Consider the following 27,573-nt stretch of genomic DNA (forward strand, 5'->3'; position numbering starts at 1 on the left):
TATAGGACATTCATAACTTTAAGGCATAGACACTAAGACACTAATGATCGCAAGACACAAACATAGATAAACATAAGCATGATTTTTCGAAAAACAGAGAACAAGGAAATTAAAGAACGGGTCCACCTTAGTGATGGCGGCTTGTTCTTCCTCTTGAAGATCCTATGGAGTGCTTGAGCTCCTCAATGTCTCTTCCTTGTCTTTGTTGCTCCTCTCTCATGATTTTTTGATCTTCTCTAATTTCATGGAGGAGGATGGAGTGTTCTTGGTGCTCCACCCTTAGTTGTCCCATGTTGGAACTCAATTCTCCTAGGGAGGTGTTTAGTTGCTCCCAATAGTTTTGTGGAGGAAAGTGCATCCCTTGAGGCATCTCAGGGATTTGATGATGAGAGGGGTCTCTTGTTTGCTCCATCCTCTTCTTAGTAATGGGCTTGTCCTCATCAATGGGGATGTCTCCCTCTATGTCAACTCCGACTGAATAACAGAGGTGACAAATGAGATGAGGAAAGGCTAACCTTGCCAAGGTAGAGGACTTGTCCGCCACCTTATAAAGTTCTTGGGATATAACCTCATGAACTTCTATTTCTTCTCCAATCATGATGCTATGAATTATGATAGCCCGGTCTATAGTAACTTCAGACCGGTTGCTAGTGGGAATGATTGAGCGTTGGATAAACTCCAACCATCCCCTAGCCACAGGCTTGAGGTCATGCCTTCTCAATTGAACTGGCTTTCCTCTTGAATCTCTCTTCCATTGGGCGCCCTCTTCACAAATGTCTATGAGGACTTGGTCCAACCTTTGATCAAAGTTGACCCTTCTAGTGTAAGGGTGTTCATCTCCTTGCATCATGGGCAAGTTGAATGCCAACCTTACATTTTCCGGACTAAAATCCAAGTATTTCCCCCGAACCATAGTAAGCCAATTCTTTGGATCCGGGTTCACACTTTGATCATGGTTCTTGGTGATCCATGCATTGGCATAGAACTCCTGAACCATTAAGATTCTGACTTGTTGAATGAGGTTGGTAAGAACTTCCCAACCTCTTCTTCGGATCTCGTGTCGGATCTCCGGATATTCACTCTTTTTGAGTTTGAAAGGGACCTCGGGGATCACCTTCTTCAAGGCCACAACTTCATAGAAGTGGTCTTGATGCACCCTTGAGATGAATCTCTCCATCTCCCATGACTCGGAGGTGGAAGCTTTTGCCTTCCCTTTCCTCTTTCTAGAGGTTTCTCCGGCCTTGGATGCCATAAATGGTTATGGAAAAACAAAAAGCAATGCTTTTATCACACCAAACTTAAAAGGTTTGCTCGTCCTCGAGCAAAAGAAGAAAGAAGAGAGTAGAAGAAGAAGAAAGGAAGGAGATGGAAATGGTTTGTGGTTCGGCCAAAGGGGGAGAAGGAGTGTTTAGGTTGTGTGAAAATGAAGGAGTGAAGAGGGGTTTATATAGGGGTAAAGAGAGGGGTAGGGTTCGGCTATGGGAGGGTGGGTTTGGGTGGGAAAGTGGTTTGAATTTGAATGGTGAGGTAGGTGGGGTTTTATGAAGGATGGATGTGAGTGGTGAAGAGAAAGATGGGATTTGATAGGTGAAGGGTTTTTGGGGAAGAGGTGTTGAGGTGATTGGTGAATGGGTGAAGAAGAGAGAGAGTGGTGGGGTAGGTGGGGATCCTGTGGGGTCCACAGATCCTGAGGTGTCAAGGAAAAGTCATCCCTGCACCAAGTGGCGAGCAAAATTTCTACCTGTGCCAATTCTGGCGTTAAACGCCGGGCTGGTGCCCATTTCTGGCGTTTAACGCCAAGTTCTTGCCCTTTTCTGGCGTTTAACGCCAGTATGGTGCCCCTTTCTGGCGTTAAACGCCCAGAATAGTGCCAGACTGGGCGTTAAACGCCCATCTGCTAGCCTTACTGGCGTTTAAACGCCAGCAAGTTCTCCTCCAGGGTGTGCTGTTTTTCTTTCTGTTTTTGCTTTTTCAATTGATTTTGTGACTTCTCATGATCATCAACCTACAGAAAACATAAAATAACAAGGGAAAATAGATAATTATAATAAGATTGGGTTGCCTCCCAACAAGCGCTTCTTTAATGTCATTAGCTTGATAGTGGGCTCTCATGGAGCCTCACAGATACTCAGAGCAATGTTGGAACCTCCCAACATCAAACTTAGAAGTTGGTTGTGGCCTCCCAACACCAAACTTAGAGTTTGACTGTGGGGGCTCTGTTTGACTCTGTTTTGAGAGAAGCTCTTCATGCTTCCTCTCCATGGTGACAGAGGGATATCCTTGAGCCTTGAACACAAAGGATTTTTCATTCACTTGAATGATCAATTCTCTTCTATCAACATCAATCACAACCTTTGCTGTGGCTAGGAAGGGTCTACCAAGGATGATGGATTCATCCATGCACTTCCCAGTCTCTAGGACTATGAAATCAGCAGGGATGTAATGGTCTTCAACTTTTACCAGAACATCCTCTACAAGTCCATAAGCTTGTTTTCTTGAATTGTCTGCCATCTCTAGTGAGATTTTTGCAGCTTGCACCTCAAAGATCCCTAGCTTCTCCATTACAGAGAGAGGCATGAGGTTTACACTTGACCCTAGGTCACATAAGGCCTCCTTGAAGGTCATGGTGCCTATGGCACAAGGTATTGAGAACTTCCCAGGATCTTGTCTCTTTTGAGGTAGTTTCTGCCTAGATAAGTCATCTAATTCTTTGGTGAGCAAAGGGGGTTCATCCTCCCAAGTCTCATTACCAAATAACTTGTCATTGAGCTTCATGATTGCTCCAAGATATTTAGCAACTTGCTCTTCAGTGACGTACTCATCCTCTTCAGAGGAAGAATACTCATCAGAGCTCATGAATGGCAGAAGTAAATTCAATAGGATCTCTATGGTCTCAGTGGGAGCCTCAGATTCCCATGGTTCCTCATTAGGGAACTCATTGGAGGTCAGTGGACGTCCATTGAGGTCTTCCTCAGTGTCGTTCACTGCCTCTCCCTCCTCTCCAAATTCGGCCATGTTGATGACCTTGCACTTTCCTTTTGGATTTTCTTCTGTATTGCTTGGAAGAACACTAGGAGGGAGTTCAGTAATTTTCTTGCTCAGCTGACCCACTTGTGCCTCCAAATTTCTAATGGAGGACCTTGTTTCAGTCATGAAACTTTGAGTGGTTTTGATTAGATCAGAGACCATGGTTGCTAAGTCAGAGTTGTTCTGCTTAGAACTCTCTGTCTGTTGCTGAGAAGATGATGGGAAAGGCTTGCCATTGCTAAACCTATTTCTTCCACCATTATTGTTGTTGAAACCTTGTTGAGGTCTCTGTTGATCCTTCCATGAAAGATTTGGATGATTTCTCCATGAAGGGTTATAGGTGTTTCCATAGGGTTCTCCCATGTAATTCACCTCTTCCATTGAAGGGTTCTCAGGATCATAAGCTTCTTTTTCAGATGAAGCGTCCTTAGTACTGCCTGGTGCATTTTGCATTCCAGACAGACTTTGAGAAATCATATTGACTTGCTGAGTCAATATTTTGTTCTGAGCCAAAATGGCATTCATAGTATCAATCTCAAGAACTCCTTTCTTCTGATTCGTCCCATTGTTCACAGGATTCCTTTCAGAAGTGTACATGAATTAGTTATTTACAATCATTTCAATCAGTTCTTGAGCTTCTGCAGGCATCTTCTTCAGATGAAGAGAGCCTCCAGCAGAACTATCCAATGACATCTTGGACAGCTCAGACAGACCATCATAGAAAATACCTATGATGCTCCATTCAGAAAGCATGTCAGAGGGACACTTTCTGATTAATTGTTTGTATCTTTCCCAAGCTTCATAGAGGGATTCTTCTTCCTTCTGTCTGAAGGTTTGGACTTCCACTCTAAGCTTACTCAATTTTTGAGGTGGAAAGAACTTTGCCAAGAAGGCATTGACTAGCTTTTCCCAAGAGTTCAGGCTTTCTTTAGGTTGTGAGTCCAACAATGTCCTAGCTCTGTCTCTTACAGTAAAAGGAAATAGCACAAGTCTGTAGACCTCAGGGTCAACCCCATTAGTCTTGACCGTGTCACAGATTTGCAAGAATTCAGCTAAGAACTGATGAGGATCTTCCAATGGAAGTCCATGAAACTTGCAATTTTGTTGCATTAGAGAAACTAATTGAGGCTTAAGCTTAAAGTTGTTCGCTCCAATGGCAGGGATAGAGATGCTTCTCCCATAGAAGTCGGGAGTAGGTGCAGTAAAGTCACCCAGCACCTTCCTTGCATTGTTGGTATTGTTGTTATTTTTGGCTGCCATGGGTTCTTCTTCTTTGAAGATTTCTGTTAGGTCCTCTACAGAGAGTTGTGCCTTAGCTTCTCTTAGCTTTCGCTTCAAGGTCCTTTCAGGTTCAGGGTCAGCCTCAACAAGAATGCTTTTGTCTTTGCTCCTGCTCATATGAAAGAAAAGAGAACAAGAGAATATGGAATCCTCTACATCACAGTATATAGATTCCTTGAGGTATCAGAGGAAAAGAAAAATAGAAGGAAGAAGTAGAAGATTCGAACTTATCAAGAAAGATGGAGTTCGAATTGTGCATTAAGGAATAGTGTTAGTCCATAAATAGAAGGATGTGAGAAGAGGGGAAGAAATTTTCGAAAATAATTTAAAAAGATTTTAAAAATATTTTGAAAAACTTTAATTGATTTTCGAAAACCAAGATTGAGAAAGAAGTAAAGTGATTTTTGAAAAAGATTTTGAAATTAGAAATTAAAAAGATATGATTGAAAGATATTTTGAAAAAGATGTGATTAGGAAGATATGATTTGAAAAACATTTTAAAAAGATTTGATTTTGAAAATTAATGACTTGGCTATCAAGAAAAGATATGATTCAAACATTAAACCTTTCTCAACAGAAAAGGCAACATACTTGAAATGTTGAATCAAATCATTAATTGATAGCAAGTATCTTTGAAAATAGAAAGAAATTGATTTTGAAAAAGATTTGATTGAAAAGATTTGATTTGAAAAAGATTTGATTTTGAAAAATTTTGAAAACCTAAAAAAATTTGATTTGAAAACAGAATCTTCCCTCTTGTGCCATCCTGGCGTTAAACGCCCAGAATGGTGCACATTCTGGCGTTTAACGCCCAAACCACTACCCTTTTGGGCGTTAAACGCCCAGCCAGGCACTCTGGCTGGCGTTTAAACGCCAGTTTGCCCTTCTTCACTGGGTGTTTTGAACGCCCAACTTTTTCTGTATAATTCCTCTGCTCTATATTCTGAATCTTCAATTCTCTGTATTATTGACTTGAAAAGTCGTTGAGGGCAATTTCTGGGCTGATTTGGACCTAGTTTAAAGCCCAAAAACGCATACTAGAGGCAGGGGTGCAGCTGGGGACTTGACTACACTTTCATTCTCAATTTTTAGTTTAGCTTAGAGTTTTGGGGGAATTCTAGAGAGTGAAAATCACCACTTCTCCTAGGGTTCTTAGTTTTTCTTAATTCTGCTTTTGGATTGGATTTAGAGAGAGTTGCTACTACCTCCGACAGAAGTCTTCATCGTTATAGTTTGCATTTCTATTACCCTTACTCCTTTGTTTTCCATTTAGTTATTGGTACTCATATTTGTATTTCGTCAATTTTGAGTTATTAATGCAATGAACCATTTTTATATTTAATTCCATTACTTGTTTGATTTCTTTTAATTAATTATCAATTCAAAATTTGTTTTTATTGATTTAATTTCAATTACCATATCTCCTACTTATTCTTATTCCATCATTGTTGAAAATAGCATTCATGTTATGATTTAAAACTCTCGACTTGGCTTGGGAGTTGATTAGTTGGAACCCTTGAGTTGGGATACTCAAGTATTAATATGTAATTGGAATTACTGGCTAACTCTATTTTCTCTAACTCTAGTGCTTCCATATGAAGTGACTAGGACTTGTGAGTCAGAGTTAGTACTACCCATTTGACCTTCCTCTGTAATTGCAAAGGGATAACTAAGTGAAAGTAATAACTTTCACTATTATACTTTGGAAAACCAACAAGGATAGAAGCTCCAATTGATCTTCTCCCAGCCAAGGCCTTTTATTTCAACTACACAACGTCTCTTGTTAATTGCTCCTTGCGTTAATTTCCAGTTGTTTATTTTTCAATTTTCAAACTTCAAAAATTACTCAGAAATTTCCTAACCAATAAATTGCACCTTGTGTCAACTCATTGAGAAACGACCTGAGAATTTTACTCCCAGTATTTGATTTTAATTGTGACACACACAAAAAAATTGATAGTGGAGTTATCATCGATTAAGAATTGTACTCGCAACACTAATTTTACCAGAAAAATCTTAACCGACATTTTTCTGCCCATCAATGCTACCTGGTGCACATAATTGTGATACACAATGGTGCCAACAACTTGTACACACAATTGTAATCTCACTCTTTTTCACAACTTCGTACAACTAACCAGTAAGTGCACTGAGTCATCCAAGTAATAAACCTTACGTGAGAAAGGGTCAATCCCACGGAGATTGTCGGCTTGAAGCAAGCTATGGTCACCTTGTAAATCTCAGTCAGGCGGATTCAAATGGGTGATAGAGTTTTCATAATTAAAAGATAAATAAAACATAAAGTAAAGATAGAGATACTTATGTAATTCATTGGTGAGAATTTCATATAAGTGCATAGAGATGCTTTGTTCCTGTTGAATCTCTGCTTTCCTACTGCCTTCATCCAATCCTTCATACTCCTTTCCATGGCAAGCTATATGTTCGGGTTTCACCGGCATCAATGGCTACCTCCCGTCCTCTCAGTGAAAATGGTCCAAATGCGCTGTCACTGCATGGCTAATCATCTGTCGGTTCTCGATCATGTTGGAATAGAATCTAGTGATCCTTTTGCGTCTGTCACTAAGTCCAACACTCGCGAGTTTGAAGCTCGTCACAGTCATCCCTTCCCAGATCCTACTCGGAATACCACAGACAAGGTTTAGACTTTTCGGATCTCAGGAATGGCCACCAATAATTCTAGCGTATACCACGAAGACTCCGATCTTTCAGAATGGAGGCTAAGAGATACACGCTCGATCTAAGGTAGAACAGAAGTGGTTGTCAGGCACGCGCTCATAGGTGAGAATGATGATGAGTGTCACAGATCATCACATTCATCAGGTTGAAGTGCAAATGAATATCTTAGAATAAGAATAAGCATGAATTGAATAGAAAACAGTAGTAATTGTATTAATACTCGAGAAACAGCAGAGCTCCACACCCTTAATATATGGTGTGTAGAAACTCCACCGTTGAAAATACATAAGTGAAAATAGGGTAGGCATGGCAAAATGGCCAGCCCCCAAGTCTAAGGAAAAATGTTCCAAAGATGGATACTAAGATTCCAAGATGAAAATACAATAGTAAGATGTCATATTTATAATGAAACTAGCTACTAGGGTTTACAGAAATAGGTAAATGATGCAGAAATCCACTTTCGGGCCCACTTGGTGTGTGCTTGGGCTGAGCATTAAGCTTTACACGTGTAGAGGTCTTCCTTGGAGTTAAACACCAGCTTTGGTGCCAGTTTGGGCGTTTATCTCCAGCTTTTATGCCAGTTCTGGCGTTTTGACTTCAGAATAGGGCAGAGAAGGGGCGATTGAACGCCAGTTTGCGTCGTCAAAACTCGAGCAAAGTATGAACTATTATATATTTCTGGAAAGCCCTAGATGTCTAATTTCCAACACAATTGAGAGCGTGCCATTTGTATTTCTGTAGCTCCAGAAAATCCACTTCGAGTACAGGGAGGTCAGAATCCAACAGCATCAGCAATCCTTTGTCAGAAAATCGGATTTTTGCTCAGGTCCCTCAATTTCAGCCAGAAAATACCTGAAATCATAGAAAAACACACAAACTCATAGTAAAGTCCAGAAATATGAATTTTTCATAAAAACTAATAAAAACATCCCAAAAAGTAGCTAGATCCTACTAAAAACTACCTAAAAATAATGCCAAAAAGCGTATAAATTATCCGCTTATCACAACACCAAACTTAAATTGTTGCTTGTCCCCAAGCAACTGGAAACAAAATAGGATAAAAAGAAGAGAATATACAATGAATCCTACAGTATCAATGAAACTTAGTCCTAATTAGATGAGCGGGGCTTGTAGCTTTTTTGCTTCTGAACAGTTTTGACATCTCACTTTCTCCTTTAAAATTCAGAATGATTGGCATCTATAGGAACTTAGAGTTTCAGATAGTGTTATTGATTCTCCTAGTTCAGTATGTTGATTCTTGAACACAGCTACTTAATGAGTCTTGGCCGTTACCCTAAGCACTTTGTTTTCCAGTATTACCACCGGATACATAAATGCCATAGACACATGACTAGGTAAACCTTTTCAGATTGTGACTCAGCTTTGCTAAAGTCCCTAATTAGAGGTGTCCAGAGCTCTTAAGCACGCTCTTTTTGCTTTGGATCACGACTTTAACCACTCAGTCTCAAGCTCTTCACTTAGACCTTCATGACACAAGCACATGGTTAGGGACAACTTGATTCAGCCACTTAGGTCTGGATTTTATTTCCTTGGGCCCTCCTATCCATTAATGCTCAAAGCCTTGGATCCTTTTTACCCTTGCCTTTTGGTTTAAAGGGCTATTGGCTTTTTCTGCTTGCTTTTTCTTTTTCTCTTTTTTTTTTTCTCCATATTTTTTTTCTTTCTTTCTCTCTTTTTTTTGCAAGCTTTCTTATTCACTGCTTTTTCTTGCTTCAAGAACCAATTTCATGATTTTTCAAATTATCAATAACATTTCTCTTTGTTCATCATTCTTTCAAGAGTCAACAACTTTAACATTCATAAACAACAAAATCAAAAATATGCACTGTTCAAGCATTCATTCAGAAAACAAAAAGTATTGCCACCACATCAAAATAATTGAACTAGTTTCAAGATAAAATTTGAAATCCAAGTACTTCTTGTTCTGTTGTAATTAAGCACATTTTTCATTTAAGAGAGGTGAATGATTCATATAGCTTTAAGGCATAGACACTAGACAATAATGATCATATAGTGAAGACACAAACATAGATAGAACATACTGCATAAAGCCAAAAAATAGAAAAATAAATAGACAAGGAGATTAAGGAATGAGTCCACCTTAGTGAGGAGGTGTCTTCCTCTTGAAAATCCTATGGAGTGCTTGAGCTCCTCAATGTCTCTTCCTAGCCTTTGTTGCTCTATATAGTTGTGTGAAGGAAAATGTATCCCTTGAGGCATCTTAGGGATTTCTTGATGAGGGAATTCCTCATGCTCTTATTGAGGTCCATGAGTGGGCTCTCTTGTTGTGCGATTAAATGCTCTACTACTGAGCTATGGACCCTAGAGATAAATCTCTCCATCTCCCATGACTTGGAGGTGGAAGCTTTTGTTTTCCCTTTCCTCTTTCTAGAGGTTTCTCCGGCCTTAGGTGCCATAAATGGTTATGGAAAAACAAAAAGCAATGCTTTTACCACACCAAACTTAAAATGTTTGCTCGTTCTCGAGCAAAAGAAGAAGGAAAGATGTAGAAGAAGAAGAAAATGGAGGAGATGAAGGGTGTATAAGGTTCGGCCAAGAGGGAGAAAGGTGTTTGTGATGTGTGAATATGAAGGAGTAGTGAGGGGTTTACAGGAAAAGTTAAGGAAGTGATTGGTGAAGGGTATTTGGAGAAGAGTGTTGTAGAAAGGTGTAAAGAAGAGAGAGAGTGAGTTGAGGTTGGTGGGGATCCTGTGGGGTCCACAGATCCTGAAGGGTCAAGGAATTCTCTTCCCTGCTCCAATTGGGCGTTCACAACGCCTTGGAGTGCAATTCTGGCGTTTAAACACCAGTCTGCAGCCCTGTTCTAGCGTTTAAACGCCAGCTTTCCTTCCTGTTCTGGTGTCTAAACGCCAGTTTGTTGCCATGTTCTTGCATTTAAACGCCAGTCTGGTGCCCTATTATGGTGTTTAAACGCCCAAAAAGGTGCCAGGTTGGGCGTTTGTAGGCCCATTTTGCTGCCCTTACTGGCGTTTAAATGCCAGTAAGTCCTTTCTCTAGGGTGTGCTGTTTTCAATGCTGTTTTTTATTTTTCTTTATTTTTGTAATTGTCTTTATTCCTTCACATGATCATCAACCTAAAAGAAAACAAAATAATATAGATAAAATTAAAATAAAATTGGGTTGCCTCCCAATAAGCGCTTCTTTAATGTCAATAGCTTGACAGTGAGCTCTCATGGAGCCTCACAGATGATCAGAGTATGGTTGAGATCTCTCAACACCAAACTTAGAGTTTGGTTGTGGCCTTCCAACACCAAACTTAGAGTTTGAATGTGGGGGCTCTGTTTGACTCTGTATTAGGAGAAGCTCTTCATGCTTATTCTCCATCGTTATAGATGGAGAACCTTGAGTCTCTACTACAAGGCGTTCTTCATTCGCATGAAGGATCAACTCTCCTTTGTCAACATAAATTACAGCTCTTGCTGTGGCTAGGAAGGGTCTTCCAAGGATGATGGATTCATCCTCATCCCTCATAGTGTCTAGGATTATGAAATCAACAGGAAAGTAAAGGCCTTTAACCTTCACTAGCACGTCCTCTACTAGTCCATAAGCCTTTTTCATAGATTTATCTGCCATCTCCAATGAGAATTTGGCAGCCTGTACTTCATAGATTCCCAGTTTCTCCATTAAGAGAGTGGCATCATGTTTATCCCTGACCCCAGGTCACACAGAGCTTTCTCCAAGGTCATGGTGCCTATGATAAATGATATTAAGAATTTGCCAAGATCCTGTCTCTTTTGAGGTAAAGTTTGCTGAACCAATGTATTCACTTCATTGGTGAGCAAGGGAGGTTCACCTTCCCAAGTCTCATTACCAAATAATTTGGCATTTAGCTTCATGATTGGTCCTAAATACTGAGCAACTTGCCCTTCAACAATGTCTTCATCTTCTTCAGATGATGAATAATCATCAGAGCTCATGAATGGTAAAAGAAAGTCCAATGGAATCTCTATGGTCTCTGTGTGAGCCTCAGATTCCTTTGGTTCCTCATTAGGGTACTCTTTACTGATCAGTGGATGTTCCCTGAGGTCTTCCTCATTGGGATTCACGCCCTCCTCCTCCTTCTCAGGTTCGACCATTTTGGTTACATCAATGGCCTTGCACTCTCCTTTGGGATTCTCTTCTGTATTGCTTGGGAGAGTACTAGGAGGAGTTTCAGTAACCCTTTTACTCAGCTGGCCCACTTGTGCCTCCAAATTTTTAATGGAGGATCTTGTTTCAGTCATGAAACTAAGAGGAGCCTTAGATAGATCAGAGACTATGTTTGCTAAGCTAGAAGGATTCTGCTCAGAATGCTCTGTCTGTTGCTGAGGTGATAATGGGAAAGGTTTCCTATTGCTAAACCTGCTTCTTCCACCATTGTTATTATTGAAGCCTTGCTTCTGTTGATCCTTTCATGAAAAATTTGGATAATGTTTCCATGAAGGATTATAGGTGTTGCCAAAGGCTTCACCCATATAATTCACCTCTGCCATTGCAGGGTTCTCAAGATCATAAACTTCTTCTTCAGAAGATGCTTCTTTAGTACTGTTGGATGCATTTTGCAATCCATTCAGACTCTGAGAGATCATATTGACTTGTTGGGTCAATATTTTGTTCTGAGCCAATATGGCATTTAGAGCATCAATTTCAGGAACTCTTCGTTTTTTAGGCGTCCCATTACTCACAGGATTCCTCTCAGAGGTATACATGAACTGGTTATTTGCAACCATTTCAATAAGTTCTTGAACTTCTACAGGTGTTTTCTTTAGGTGAATGGATCCACCTGCAGAGTGGTCCAGTGACATCTTGGAAAATTCAGACAGACCATCATAGAATATATCTAATGTGGTCCATTCTAAAAGCATGTCAGAAGGACACTTTTTGGTCAGTTGCTTGTATATTTCCCAAGCTTCATAGAGGGACTCACCATCTTTTTGTCTGAAGGTCTGAACATCCACTCTAAGCTTGCTCAGCTTTTGAGGTGGAAAGAACTTGGCTAAGAAAGTCATGACCAGCTTATCCCAAGAGTCCAGACTATCTCTAGGTTGTGAATCCAACCATGTTCTAGCTCTGTCTCTTATAGCAAAAGGGAGAAGCATAAGCTTGTAGACTTCAGGATCAACTCCATTGGTCTTAACAGTATCACAGATCTGCAAGAACTCAGTTAAGAACTGATATGGGTCTTTTGATGGAAGTCCATGAAACTTGCAGTTCTGTTACAGTAGAGAAACTAATTGAGGCTTTAGCTCAAAATTGTTTGCTTCTATGGCAGGGATTGAGATGCTTCTTCCATAGAAGTTGGAAGTTGGTGTAGTAAAATCACCAAGCATCTTCCTTGCATTGTTGTTTGGTTCGGCCACAATTGTTTCTTTTGCTGCTTCCTTTTCGAAAATTTCAGTGAGGTCCTCTTCAGAGTTTTGTGCTTTAGCTGCTCTTAGCTTCCTCTTCAGAGTCCTTTCAGGTTTGGGATCAGCTTCAATAAGTATGCCTTCATCTTTGTTTCTGCTCATATGAAAGAGAAGAAAACAAAGAAAATATAGAATCTGCTATGTCACAGTATAGATATTCCTTGAGGTGTCAGAGGAAAATAAGAATAGAAGAAGGAGGTAAGGCAGAATTCGAACACACAAAAAAGGAGTGAGTCCGATTTGACAATGGAGGAGGAATGTTAAAGTTCAAATAAAAAATGAGAGAAAGGGAGGGAAATTTTCGAAAATCAAATTGAAATTTCAAAACAATTAGTTAATTAAAAATAATTTTTAAAAAATGTTTACTGGTTTTCGAAAATTAAAGTAAAAAAAAAAGTGGTTAGAAAAGATTTTTGAAATTAGAATTAAAAAAAAAGATGTGATTTTGAAAAATATATGATTTAAAAAGATATGATTGAGATTTATTTTGAAAAAGATTTGAAAAGGAAATTAAAAAGATTTGATTTTTTTTTGAAAAAGATATGTTTGAAAAGATATGATTTTGAAAAAGATATGATTGAAAATATTTGATTTGAAAAAGATTTGATTTTGAAAAAATATGAAGATTTGAAAAAGATTTGATTTGAAAACAAAATCTCTCTCCTTGTGTCATCCTGGCGTTAAACGCGCAGGAGTTGCATGTTTTGGGCGTTTAACGCCCAATTACTGCATGGTTTGGGCATTTAAACGCCCAGTCAGGTACCCTGGCTGGCGTTTAAACGCCAGTTTTCCTTCTTTACTGGGCGTTTAAACGCCCAACCAAGTACCCTGGCTGGCGTTTAAACAGTTTTCCTTCTTCACTGGGTGTTTTGAACGCCCATCTTTTTCTCTGTAAATCCTCTGCTTTATGTTCTTGGATCTTCATTTTGCTATATCCTTTATTCAAGAAGATATATTTTCAATTTTGAAAAACAACAAAATGAGTTAAAACATATAATTCTTGGATCAAAACACAAGATATATGCAAGAACATTATGAGCGTCAAGATGAACACCAAGAACAATCTTGAAGATCAAGATGAACATCAAGAACTCAGTTTTTTTAATGAAAGAAAACATGGAGGACACCAAACTTAGAACTTTCTCATGTTTGGGCCATATGAATGCAAGAATGCATATGTAAAACATTATGCAATGCAATTTAATAAATCATGAAGATCAAACAAGGCAATTCATCAAGAACGACTTGAAGATCATCAAGAACACAATGTATGTGTTTCGAAAATTGCAAGACAATTAGAATCATGCAACTGACACCAAACTTAAAATTTGGCCTTTCAAACAAGAACCATGAAATATTTTTGAGTTTTTATGATTTTATGAATTTTTTTTTTTGCATTTTTTCGAAAATTATTGAGGAAAAACGAAAAAGAAGAAAAATTTTGAAAGATTTTTGAAAACTTTTTTAAAAAGAAAATAAAAATTACCTAGTTTGAGCAACAAGATGAACCGTCAGTTGTCCAAACTCGAACAATCCCTGGCAACGGCGCCAAAAACTTGGTGCACGAAATTGTGATACACAATGGCGCCAACAACTTGTACGCACAATTGTAATCTCACTCTTTTTCACAACTTCGCACAACTAACCAGCAAGTGCATTGGGTCGTCCAAGTAATAAACTTTACGTGAGTAAGGGTCGATCCCACGGAGATTGTCGGCTTGAAGCAAGCTATGGTCACCTTGTAAATCTCAGTCAGGCATATTCAAATGGGTGATAGAGTTTTCATAATTAAAAGATAAATAAAACATAAAGTAAAGATAGATATACTTATGTAATTCATTGGTGAGAATTTTAGATAAGTGCATAGAGATGATTTGTTCCTGTTGAATCTCTGCTTTCCTACTGCCTTCATCCAATCCTTCATACTCCTTTCCATGGCAAGCTGTATGTTTGGGTTTCACCGGCGTCAATGGCTACCTCCCGTCCTCTTAGTAAAAATGGTCCAAATGTGCTGTCACCACACGGCTAATCATCTGTCGGTTCTCGATCATATTGGAATAGAATCCAGTGATCCTTTTGCGTCTGTCACTACGCCCAACATTCGCGAGTTTGAAGCTCGTCACAGTCATCTCTTCCCAGATCCTACTCGGAATATCACAGACAAGGTTTAGACTTTCCAGATCTCAGGAATGGCCGCTAATAATTCTAGCTTATACCACGAAGACTCCGATCTTTCGGAATGGAGGCATTGAGATACACGCTCGATCTAAGGTAAAACGGAAGTGGTTGTCAGGCACGCGCTCATAGGTGAGAATGATGATGAGTGTCGCGGATCATCACATTCATCAGGTTGAAGTGCAAACGAATATCTTAGAATAAGAATAAGCATGAATTGAATAGAAAATAGTAGTAATTACATTAATACTCGAGGAACAGCAGAGCTCCATACCCTTAATCTATGGTGTGTAGAAACTCCACCGTTAAAAATACATAAGTGAAAATAGGGTAGGCATGGCCAAATGGCCAGCCCCCAAGTCTAAGGAAAAATGTTCCAAAGATGGATACTAAGATTCCAAGATGAAAATACAATAGTAAGATGTCCTATTTATAATAAAACTAGCTACTAGGGTTTACAGAAATAGGTAAATGATGCATAAATCTACTTTCGGGCCCACTTGGTGTGTGCTTGGACTGAGCATTGAGCTATACACGTGTAGAGGTCTTCCTTGGAGTTAAACGCTAGCTTTGTGCTGGTTTGGGCGTTTAACTCCAGTTTTTATGCCAGTTCTGGCATTTTGACTTCAAAATAAAGCTGAGAAGGGGCTTTTGAACGCCAGTTTGCATCGTCAAAACTCGAGCAAAGTATAAACTATTATATATTTCTGGAAAGCCCTGGATGTCTACTTTCCAACGCAATTAAGAGTGTGCCATTTGTATTTCTGTAGCTCCAGAAAATCCACTTCGAGTGCAGGGAGGTCAGAATCCAACAGCATCAGCAGTCTTTTGTCAGAAAATCGGATTTTTGCTCAAGTCCCTCAATTTCAGCCAGAAAATACCTGAAATCACAGAAAAACACAAAAATTCATAGTAAAGTCCAGAAATATAAATTTTGCATAAAAACTAATAAAAATATCCCAAAAAGTAGCTAGATCCTACTAAAAACTACCTAAAAACAATGCCAAAAAGCGTATAAATTATCCGCTCATCATTACCTCAGCCCTCACATCTGAACGTAGCTAGGAGACTACCACAGCCCCTACGCCAGCGCCGCTACCTTGACAAGTCTGATTCACCACCGTTCTTATCCAAAACGCACAGCAACTTACCAAATCTCAGCATATCAAATAATACAGAATTAGTCTCAGTGATCATAGCTCATATAACACAAGTCCTTTAATACTCATCTCGTCAATTCCAACAGCTCAAATCATTCATTTATCTCAATACATTATCATCTCAACACTCCTCCAATCCACTCAAGTCATTCCATCCATAGAACTTTGCAAACCTAACTCTCCGTCTTTAATTTCACATAGAATTTATCTAACTAAATCCACTCAAAGTGTTTTCCCTTATCCCGAAAGCATAAATAATAGCTAAGGGGTCCTAAATAGCAATTAAAGTGGTTTAAAAAGCGAGAGGAGTGCTTCAAAATACAAAAATCACATTTTTAGTAGGGCCGTCAAAAGGGGCCAAACTCATCGGATCAACCCATTTACCCATTTAAATGGACGGGTTTTGCCTCTAAAATTAAACCCGTTTAAAACTCGGGCTAAACAGGCTGAGCCCGATTAACCCAAAAAAAATGGCGGGTTAAACGAGCTAGCCCACAGACTAAACAGGTGGCCCGTTTATTTATTTTTTAACATTTTTCACAAAAAATAGCACTTTAAGCAGACATTTCTTCCGAACCGACCCAAAAATTTGACCCATCAACTAAAAAATGTATTATTTTTTTAAAGGTTTTTAACCTAAAAGTGAGCTTTTTTGCCAAAATATTTTTCAAAAAATAAAATAAAAGAATAAATGGGTTGGCCCGTTTAACCTATCGGGCTGATCATAAACAGTCTGGACTGAAAAATTATGGCCCGCAAATGAAACGGGCTTAAACGGTCCAACCCATTTAACCCACGGATTTAACGGACTGGGCCTAAATGGGTTGGGTTAGTCCGTTTCAAATATGCCTAATTTTCTCATTTTAAAATATTTTTTATCCGTTCTTTAAACGTCTTAAACCTCTTGGATCAACTTTTAGTTAAATTAAGTTTTATCAAATTCAAAGATTTGGAGGCCACGTTATGCCTCATCAAAGTTCATCGAAATTAAAATTTTACCAAAAATTGTAAAAGCCTCTAGTTTTTAAAACACTCAATTCACAACCAAGCTAACCATATCCAAGATAATATATAAGCAATCCTCAATCATCTTTCAAGTATTCCAAAGCCTAGATCATACACTTCTCACTATCATTTCATTTATAAACTCCAAATTCAGAATCACACCAAAACTTATAAATTTTCATCACTATCATTATTTGCCAATTTTTCATCATCAATACTCATCGACAACAATAACAATCACAACCTCTCATCAATATCAACCATCAATTTTATCATCAATCATTATTCATCATTATATCATCATCAATATTTGCCAACCTCAATAATTAACAACAAAATCCTCAATAATCATCATCAATCAACAATAATCATCAACAATCAATTCAATCATATCTTAAGGTCCACTAGCTTAAGTTTTACGAAACATTACATATTAACTAAAGAAAACCAAAAACCATACCTCGGCCAATTCCTGTAAAATTCAAAACACCAAAACAAAGCCAACCAAGCTCAATTTAAAAGCTCCAAATCCACCAAGTCAGCTCCAATAGACACCAATTCTCAATCTAATATCATATAATATACCAAAACTAATCTTAGAGTTCACAAAATCACTAAACCACAAGGGTAAAGAGATACTTTATCTTACCCAATAGTGATTGGCGGCATAAACCAATAATAGCCCAACATTAGATATTATTTAATCAACCAAAAACACAAAAATCTACTCAAAAATAAAACATAAAATATGAAATATGTTAGGCCAGAAAATTGGAGCATGAATTTCGAGTTCTTACCAACTTTGTTTAGATAAAAATGATAGACTCGGTGAGAACATCGCGTGGCCGTAAACAACACACAAATCGAAGCTCCATAATTCAAGATATGACAAAAAAAAAAGGATAAATAGTGATAATAGAGTTTCTTCTTCTCTTCACAAGTTCAATATAACATCTCGAATTTTTGGATATCAAATAATTAGTTATTTATGAGTTATTATATTATATTATATTAAGATTTGTTTTTTAAAAAAATTATTTTTTAATAAAAATAATTAAATAAAATTTTATAATCATTGAAATTTAATTTAATTATAACTTATTCTATTAATTTAAGTTATTTATTAAAAATTATTTTGATATACAAAATTTTAATTGATTTTATTATTATTATTATTATTATTATTATTATTATTATTATTATTATTATGGAACAAATGAAAACAAAAAGAAAATTGGCCGAAGCCATTGAAGGGGGTAAAGAAAGAAAGCAACGTGGCATGTATATATATACATATGTGTAACACCATAACATCTTCACATTCTTTATCATTTAATCACCATCATCAGCATCTCATTTCTTGCTTTAAAATTAAGAAAGAAAAAATAATGAGAGAGAGAGGGAACGTAAGCTCCATGGAATCCGAGAGCTTCCGGCTTCGACGGAGCTTACGGCTTCGATTTCTTATGATTTATAATTGTAATAAAAAATCTAATATAATAAAAATGTTTATATCTTCTTTTTCTACATGTTGGCGTTATTTTTATTTAGTGAAAGCTAACGGTGACGTAGTTCCTCTTTCTTTTGAATTCGGCCAATTGGAGTTTTAGAAGACACAGATGATTTCTGACGTTTTTCTCTTCAGCAGTTCAGTCAAAAAATTTTTCTAAAAATTTTGTTGTTGTGATTTATGTACGGAGATAGAGTTTAGTAATTTTATAATAATTAAATGTGAATTTGATAAGTGAATGTTGATTTGGTTGATAATTGTTGAGTTTAAATGAGTTTACGTTGAATTATTGTTGTTGCTTGTGATTTGTTGGTTTGGCTTTGAAAAATAGTTTAGCGGTGGTTGTTTTAATAATTTTGGGACTGTTGTGATGTAATATTTTTTAGAAAATTGATGTGATTTGGTAGTTGAAAGATTAAATTAAAAAATGAGAAAAATCGATAATAGTAAAGTTTAAAAAATGGACTTAAAACTCAAACTGAAAATTTGATGAATTTTACAAATGAGATTCAGTTCTTTTGATTAAGTTATAATTGGGGAATTAATATTTATATTTGAGAATAAAATAGTAATTTAATAAAAATTGAAGTTAGTTTTGTAATTATATATAATTTTTTTGGTATTTTGAGTAATAAGTAAAGTTTAGGGATAAAATGAGTATTTTATAAAAATTCAGTCCATTTTTATAAATATAAAAATAATTGAGGATTTGAATATAATTTTATAAAATATTAAGATTAAAAATAAAATATTTAAAAATTTGTAGTTTAAAAAGTAACTAATAAGAGTTTAAAAATTAAGATTTTATAAATAAGTTTTAAGAATATATATATATATATATATATATATATATATATATATTATTTACTTACTATTTAAAATATTTTCTTTATATTATTGTTATTAATATTTTATTAAGAATATTATCTAGTAAAGATATTATTAATATTATTATATTTTAGAGAAGAGCAAATAGAGTGATTTTAAAAGTTTTAGAAAACGCAGACTTAATTAAAGTACTTTATAATTCTTTTTCATAAGATACTTAGAGAAAGGCGAGGAAAGAATGTGAAGTTGAGTTATGATAAAAAATTGAAAGATTAAATAAAAAAAGAGAGAAAGAAAAGAAGTAAGAAAATAAAAGAGAAAGATGAGGGGGAAAAAAAGAATGTATTAACTAAAGGGATATCTACCATAGGAGAGCAGAGACCAAAGATAAAAAGATTTTAATGAACGTTTACCACAGTAGAGTAGATAGAAAAGAAGGTATTAATTAAAATGATCTCTACCGCAATAGAATAGAGAGTAAAGATTAAAAAGAAATTGAATGCTGTTTGGGCTTTAGTGCCAAGTGTGTAGTGAGGACGGCGATACGTAAAGCTCAATTGATACTATAAGGACGAACTCAGTGAGGATGGCGATACGCAACGCTTATTGGAGACCGGAAGGAAGGTTCCCCCATAAAGTCGGCGATGCGTAACGCTCATGGAGGGGACGTTGGCCGAGATAAGGACGGCAGTACGAAACGCTTATCTCAGGACCAGTGTCGGAAATCGGGCAACAAGCTAACACATGGGCTCATGGCCTGTATAGGACTAGGCATGCATCATACTTATTTGTGCATACTTGTTGTGATTATGTTTTCATGATTGTGTGTGCTTGTGATTGGAGTCTATGTTCTGTAATTGCTCTCTGATTTGTGTTTGTCTTGCATTGTTTGTGATTAAATTTTGATGGTGATTCGTGTTGAATTAGGCCGTAGGCCGAGTTGATTTGATTTGGGACAAAGGCCGTGATTGGAAGGACCAGCGGTAAGTTTTGGTTTAAATGGTTTCTTAGTGAGCGGTAAAATATATGAAATGTTATTTTGCGTGAAATTTTTATAAGGAAAATATGAGTTTTAAATTTGGATAATGAACTTAACTTCTAACCCCGACCCTACTAAGAACTCCCCAATTCTTACTCCCTATTTCCACCCATTTTAGCTACAGGTGCGAAGGTTTAGTGTGGAGCTACAGGATCATAGAAGATTATATTTACAAGTTGAGTTGTTAGAATTTATTTTTCCCTCATCATTTATTATTTCGGTTTTTAGAGGGGTGGGATTTGTTAGGGGTGAGCACGAGTCGGTTTGGTTTAGGTTTATGGTAAAATTAGAACCGAACCGATCAAAATGTAATTGGTTCGATTTGGTTTGGATTTGCATCTTTTGTACATCTACTCGAACCAAACCAAACTAATTAAGAACGGATTGGTAGTTCAGATAATTGGGTACCCAATGAATTTGAAATTCATAAAAAAAATAAAATTTTATCTTAAAAATTCAACAAGTACAATAAACATGTAACATTAATAGAAATAATCCAAACATGTTAAACACCAAATGACCAAATACATTAAAAACTAAACTCATTAAAATCCAAACATATTAATAATGAATAATCATTGTCTAATGAAAAAGTCATATATATTTTTTGTATTTTTTTATTTAATTAATATATGATTGGGTTTGCGGGTTGGTTTGGGTTTCGCACCCTCAAAACCGATACCCAAACCAATTACTAACAAAAGCTATCGGTTTGGTTTGGATTGGACCCGATTACCTGTTGATTTCAGAACCAATTTAATTGGTTCGATTCGGCTTTGGACAGGTAATTGAGTACCCGCTACCCATGCTCACTCTTAGGATTTGTTTTGAGAATCTTGAAACAAATCTAGGTATTTTATGCTATGTGAAGATATATACCTTTGTGGTTAAGTGGTTTAAAATAAAGAATCTTCGATTTCTTAATTAAAAGTTTCGGCTCGTATTAGCGAAAGTTCGATATTAAATAAAGATAGTATAAAATAACAAGGTTTAGATTCATTTCTTAGGGTGAGAATAAGGTTGAATGCCTCATTAATGAGATATTTATATGTTAGGCTTGGACCCAACTTGGACCCGATCCAATCGTTTAGTATTTTTTATTTATTTAGCTCAACTTTGGGTCAAAACCTTTAGAATTAGTGCCCAATTTTCAACTCTAAACATTTTTCTAAAGATTTTTATAGTTTTATTTTCCCTCACACAGTATTGGAAAGACCTATGCTGGTACTGTCGGTTAAATCACCGGTACGCATTTTTACAAAATTTTTCCGTAGAAAATTACATCTTTCCACTCGAAAAAATATAGTGAATCCAAATCTCACCTTAAAATTATAAAATTAATATTTCTAAATTTTGAATCTATTTCAGACAATTAAATTATTATTTATTTTATCTAAGCAGTTAATTTAATTTTGGTTCTTACAAAACTAATTCCAATGTAAAATCTTTTTTCCAGAACCAACTAACTCCAATAGAAAATCATTTACAAAATCGAATCGATTCCAATATTAAATCTTTTTTAAAATCAAACCAGCTCTAATATGAAATTATTTATAAAATCAAACCAGACATCTATCAACCATTTCAATTGTTTTCAATAAATCATTATCATAACCACACCAAACTCAACTCAAGGAAATCAACGAAATCAAAAAATTCAAACAACTAATCAATAACTCAGTCGAGCAAATAATTTCATTTATCTAAAATAATTCAATTCAATCCACATGACTTACATAATCATAAAAATATATTTTTCGCGTTAATATCGACTTATAACAATCCTTAAAAGTAAACTAAATTTAATAAAAGTGCCCCTACCTTTAATAGTCGAAACCCAAAAAATATACAGCCTGTTAAAATTTCTTTTTTCTCGACCTGCAACAGCGACAGCCACAACTACAGCTCCATTCTACTTTCGCAATATCTGCAGTAACTCTAATCACTACATGCAACATCGAAAACTCAAACCTATCACCGTGGATAAATTTATGTGTAGGGGTGTGGGGACAATTGCCCCCATTAAATTTTTAAAAAACTAATAACAAGTCTATATATGTATAGAGAATTGCCCTTATTACAATAATTGATGCCCCCGCACTTCAAAAAAAATTATGTGTAAGAAACATTTATATTATTAAATATTAATACAATAATAAATTATTGTATTATATAAATTCAAAACAAATATTAATAATAAATAATAATAATCTAATTATTTAATTATCTAAAATTAAACTTAACTTTTTAAATATAAATATAAATGAGATTATTAGTATTTAATACTTTTTTATAATATATACCATTTATTTACTTTTTATTGTTTTGTTTAATTCAATTTTGTTTATACATACATATAATATTATTTTCGTTAAAAAAATTATTATAATATTATAAAATGTCAAAAAACTATTTGATATTTGGTTAATAGAAAGAAATATATTATTTTATCTATACCTACGTATAAAGATAATTGTGATTGCTTAATCTGAATTTTTATTTACTTTTCACAATTTTTTTGTCTCTCTCACATAATTTTAGAAAAAATTCAGACACCAAAATAAAAAATCGTCAAAATTCTAAATTAGCTCATTTGAGTTATATTCTTTATAGATTTTTTAGCTATTGAGTTAAAAAAAATTTTGTATCATATAAAAAATAATCAATATAAATGTAATTTGACGGATATTAGATGCTTGACTAAGCGTAAGTATTAATAATAAATGTATTACTCATGCAATATTACCAGAATATTGAAATAAAAAAGTGTTTTTAAATTAAATTACTATACTTTTAGATGTATTAATTATATTTATTTATTAGAAATTTGATTAGCTAATATGCTCTAAAATTTAAATATCTAAATATATTAATATTAATATATATTTTTAATATTTTATTATATTATTTTGCCCCTACTTCTAAAATTTTCTGAATCTGTCACTGCCTATCGCGATAACGCTGCAAATTTTTCAACAACATATAACAAAAGTAGCAACTAAAAGTGTTCAGAACAAGGAACAGCTTACCGAACTTACGAATAACCAAGAAAATGGAGCAGCAACATCTCCGGTGATGACGCAACAGCTTGATGTCGCATGTAACAGCCATAAATCTCAACATGCAAGAACCAGAACTTGACCCAAGTAGACAGGGGTTCTAGCAGTAGTTTTTGGCAGTTTGAATGGCGACGCGAAACTTTGGCAGTGATTGAGCAGCAACAAACGGCGGTGCAACAGCAACACAGACGCGACGACGGCGAGCCCAAGAACCCGACGGCGATGACAACTCTGCGACGGCTCCCTCTCATGCTTCTTCCGTTCGCAATTCCACCGCTGCGACAGTGATGAGTTCGGCGCAGGAGATCTGACAAAGCTGGCGGTGATGAGCTCCCTCTATACCAGCAAGCACAACGGCAGCAAAGTGCAGCTTCCAGTAGATCGACGTCTCCTCTCTCCTCCATTGCTGGTGACGATGGTGGTGACTTGGTGGTGAGGCATGGCGGCGATGACGTGGTGTAATGGCTGGTGTGGTCTCCATCTCCCTCTTCTTCTCTGTGCACTGATGCAGATTTTGAGAATATCCACAACTGAACCGGCAAGTGCACTAGGTCGTCCAAGTAATACCTCGAGTGAGTGAGGGTCGATCCCATAAGGAATGATGGACTGAACAACAATGGTCAACTGATTGGTTTAGTTAGGCAGGCAAAAAAGTTGGTTTTGTGATTTTCAAAAGCATGAAATAGTAAATCAGAGAATGAGAAAAGTTGGTTTTGTGGATTCAGAGAATTCTGAATTGGAAGGCTAGATTATTTCGTACTATTTTGAATCTTGATTTTGTTTGGTGCATCATGAGCAACTGATCTCTCTTGTTAAAGTTAGGAGCTTTGTTGATTCTTATAGATTAATGTTATTGCTTTTCTATTCTTGAGCTATGCATTGATGCTTTTTTAAGAAACAAAATTCTTCATTATAAGGATTTGAATATCTTGAAAAATAGTTTAAATATAAATTGAATCTTATATTCATCTTGAAAATGTTGTTTGCTAGAATTAAACTTGAAAGCTTCTTCTAACAATTATGAGTTTCAAAACTAGTTTGATAAGTGACATCAAATCAACTAGGGTTGAGTCCTAAGAATTGTGTGGTATTTGAATCAGTGAACGTGCTTAATTTCTTTTCTTGAATAATTGACTAAGGAATTAGCAATTAATTAGGTTAAAGAGAAATTGAATTACTAAGGGATTGGGATTTGATTAATCATGATTTACCATGAATGTATCTTTGCATAATCAAAGTAGAAAGTAAAAATCATTCTTTCTAAAGTCTTAACATCTCTAAAACTTTAATGTCTTAATCATATCACTTTTTCTACTTATATACTGCTGCCTCTGCTTACATTGCTATTTTAGTATTCAAATTACCTCAACTCAAGTTTTTTATTGTCTGACTAGAATAATTAGTTAACCATTGCTTGTTTAGTCTGTTAATCTTCGTGGAAACGATAACCCACTCACCGTGATATTACTTGATATGATTCTGTGCACTTGCCGAATTGTGATTTTGCAAAATTTCACATCAATTTTTCTTTCTTTATTTTAAATTTTGTTTTATCTAATCACATTGTAAAACTAATGTGTCAAACTAGTTGAGTTGAAATAATGTGATAAATTGATTATGCTAACGAGGTTTCAGTAATATTGATACGATTGTTATTAACAGACGCAAATTCATAATTTCATGATGAAAATAGTAGATACCAAAATTGTAAAAATAAATATAATAATTAGAGAAAGACAGAGAGAAATTTACAAGAAGCTGTGATGGTGACAAGCTCTAGCGACGGATTCACAGTGACGGCGACCGGCAAAGAAGTTGCAACAACAAGTCTGTAGAAGAAGAAGAATTTACATGTAGATTCATAAATCACAATGAGAGAGAGAGAGAGAGAAACTTACATGAAGAGGATGGCGCGGTAGCGGGCTCAGCAGAGGAAACTCTGCTCTCAAGCGGAGGACGGCATGTTTTCTCAGGCGTCGGAGAAGAAGTAGCTCTGCTGATCTGCTCTTTGCCTCTCTCTGTGACCTTGACCATGACTCCCTCTCTGGTCTTTACTATCAAGCATTGGAGAAAAAGAGCAAGCCTCACTCTGAACTCTGATTCTCTGAATGTTTGGGGTTAATTTTTGAGGTAAAATGTAAGCGAAAAATTGAGTGAAACGAGGGATATGGGAAGCAAACGCGGGTGTGATTTTTTGTTGATAAAATTTTACGATAATTTCATCAATATTAGTTAAAACAAAAATAACATCCTAACCGCCTATTTTATATAATAAATCTACACCATTTATTTAATTTTGAGAAGAGATCTCTATTGTCTAAATTTATCGACCACTTTGTCAGCACTGTGACGATAATATTAAGACGTTAAAAGATTCCAAAATAATAGACGATATGGTCATCGATTTTAATATTTTATTTTTATTTTTTTCATTTTATCAACAATTTGTCGAAAAATATTGATGAAAAATTTGATCGTCGATTTTTAGCGTCAATAATTACACTATTTTTTGTAGCGTTATATCAGATTAAACCAATTGTGAACAAAAATATGATAACAAATGATTTATTAATGCTCAACATATTATTTAACAAAATTGGTTTACTATTATTGTTATCTATAGATTATATAACATATAATTAACAATTATATAAGAGTATAGTTGAACCTCTTTTACTTCCATGTATGAATATTCTAATTGCTTATTAAATTTAGTATTAATATTTATATTAAATTTAATATAGGAGTTGAAATTTAGTGTTTAAGATTTAAAATTTTGAATTTGAGATTTAAAGTTAGTATTTAAGCTTTATAGTTTAGAATTTTAAATTTAGAAATTAAAGTTTCAATTTAGGAATTAGGAATTTAGGATTTTAGAATAGGATTTAATATTTAAGAATTAGGGTTACTATTTAAGAATTAAGATTTAGGGTTTATTGTTTTTGGATTATGATTTATGATTTAAGTTTTGGGTTTATGATTGAGGGTTTAGAATCTAGAATTTAGGATCTAGAATTTAGGAATTAGATTTTTTGGATTAGGGTATGTGGATTATAGATAGAAATTAGGAATTATGCATTTAGAATTTAGTATTTAGATTTTAGAATTTTTGGATCAAGGTTAGTGCTTAAGGGTTAGGATTTAGGGTTTAGATTTTTTGGATTAGGATTTAGAATTTATACATTAGGGTTTAGGGTTAACATTTCATGGTTAGGGTTTTTTGGTTTAAGATTTAAAGTTTAGGAATTAGGATTAGTGTTTAGGGACTAAAATTTAAGGTTTAGGATTTAGAATTTTTGATCTAGGGTTCATGGATTAAAGATTAGGGTTTATGGTTTAATTTTTAGGTTTTACTGTTTTTTTGGATTAGGGTATGTGATGAGCGGATAATTTATATGCTTTTTGGCATTGTTTTTAGGTAGTTTTTAGTAAGTTCAAGCTACTTTTAGGGATGTTTTCATTAGTTTTTATGTCAAATTCACATTTCTAGACTTTACTATGACTTCGTGTGTTTTTCTGTGATTTCAGGTAATTTCTGGCTGAAATTGAGGGACTTGAACAAAACTCTGAAAAAAGGCTGACAAAAGGACTGCTGATGCTGTTGGAATCTGACCTCCCTGCACTCGAAATGGATTTTCTGGAGTTACAGAACCCCAAATGGCGCGCTCTCAACGGATTTGGAAAATAGACATCCAGAGCTTTCCAGAAATATATAATAGTCCATACTTTATTCGGAAATTGACGACGTAACTTGGCGTTGAACGCCAAGTACATGCTGCTGTCTGGAGTTAAACGCCAGAAACACGTCATGATCCGGAGTTGAACGCCCAAAACACGTTATAACTTGGCGTTCAACTCCAAGAAAAGCCTCAACTCGTGGATAGATCAAGCTCAGCCCAAACATACACCAAGTGGGCCCCGAAAGTGGATTTATGCATCAATTACTTACTCATGTAAACCCTAGTAGCTAGTCTAGTATATATAGGACATTTAACTATTATATTAGACATCGTTTGACAATTTAATCTTTTGACTGTTTAGTCTTTGATCATTCGGTCTTTTGACCACATTTCATCTTTGGTCTCATTTTTGTTTTATTCTTCATCTTAGGAGGCCATTGAGCACGTTTTAGGGGGCTGACCATTCGGCCATGCCTGAACCTTTCACTTATGTATTTTCAACGGTGGAGTTTCTACACACCATAGATTAAGGGTGTGGAGCTCTGCTGTACCTCAAGTTTCAATACAATCACTATTACTTTCTATTCAATTCTCTTTTATTCTTATTCCAAGATATACGTTGCACAACACTTTGATGAATGTGATGATCCGTGACACTCATCATCATTCTCACCTATGAACGC

This window comes from Arachis hypogaea, chromosome 10, assembly GCF_003086295.3.
Source record: "Arachis hypogaea cultivar Tifrunner chromosome 10, arahy.Tifrunner.gnm2.J5K5, whole genome shotgun sequence".
In the NCBI taxonomy this organism is placed as follows: Eukaryota; Viridiplantae; Streptophyta; class Magnoliopsida; order Fabales; family Fabaceae; genus Arachis; species Arachis hypogaea.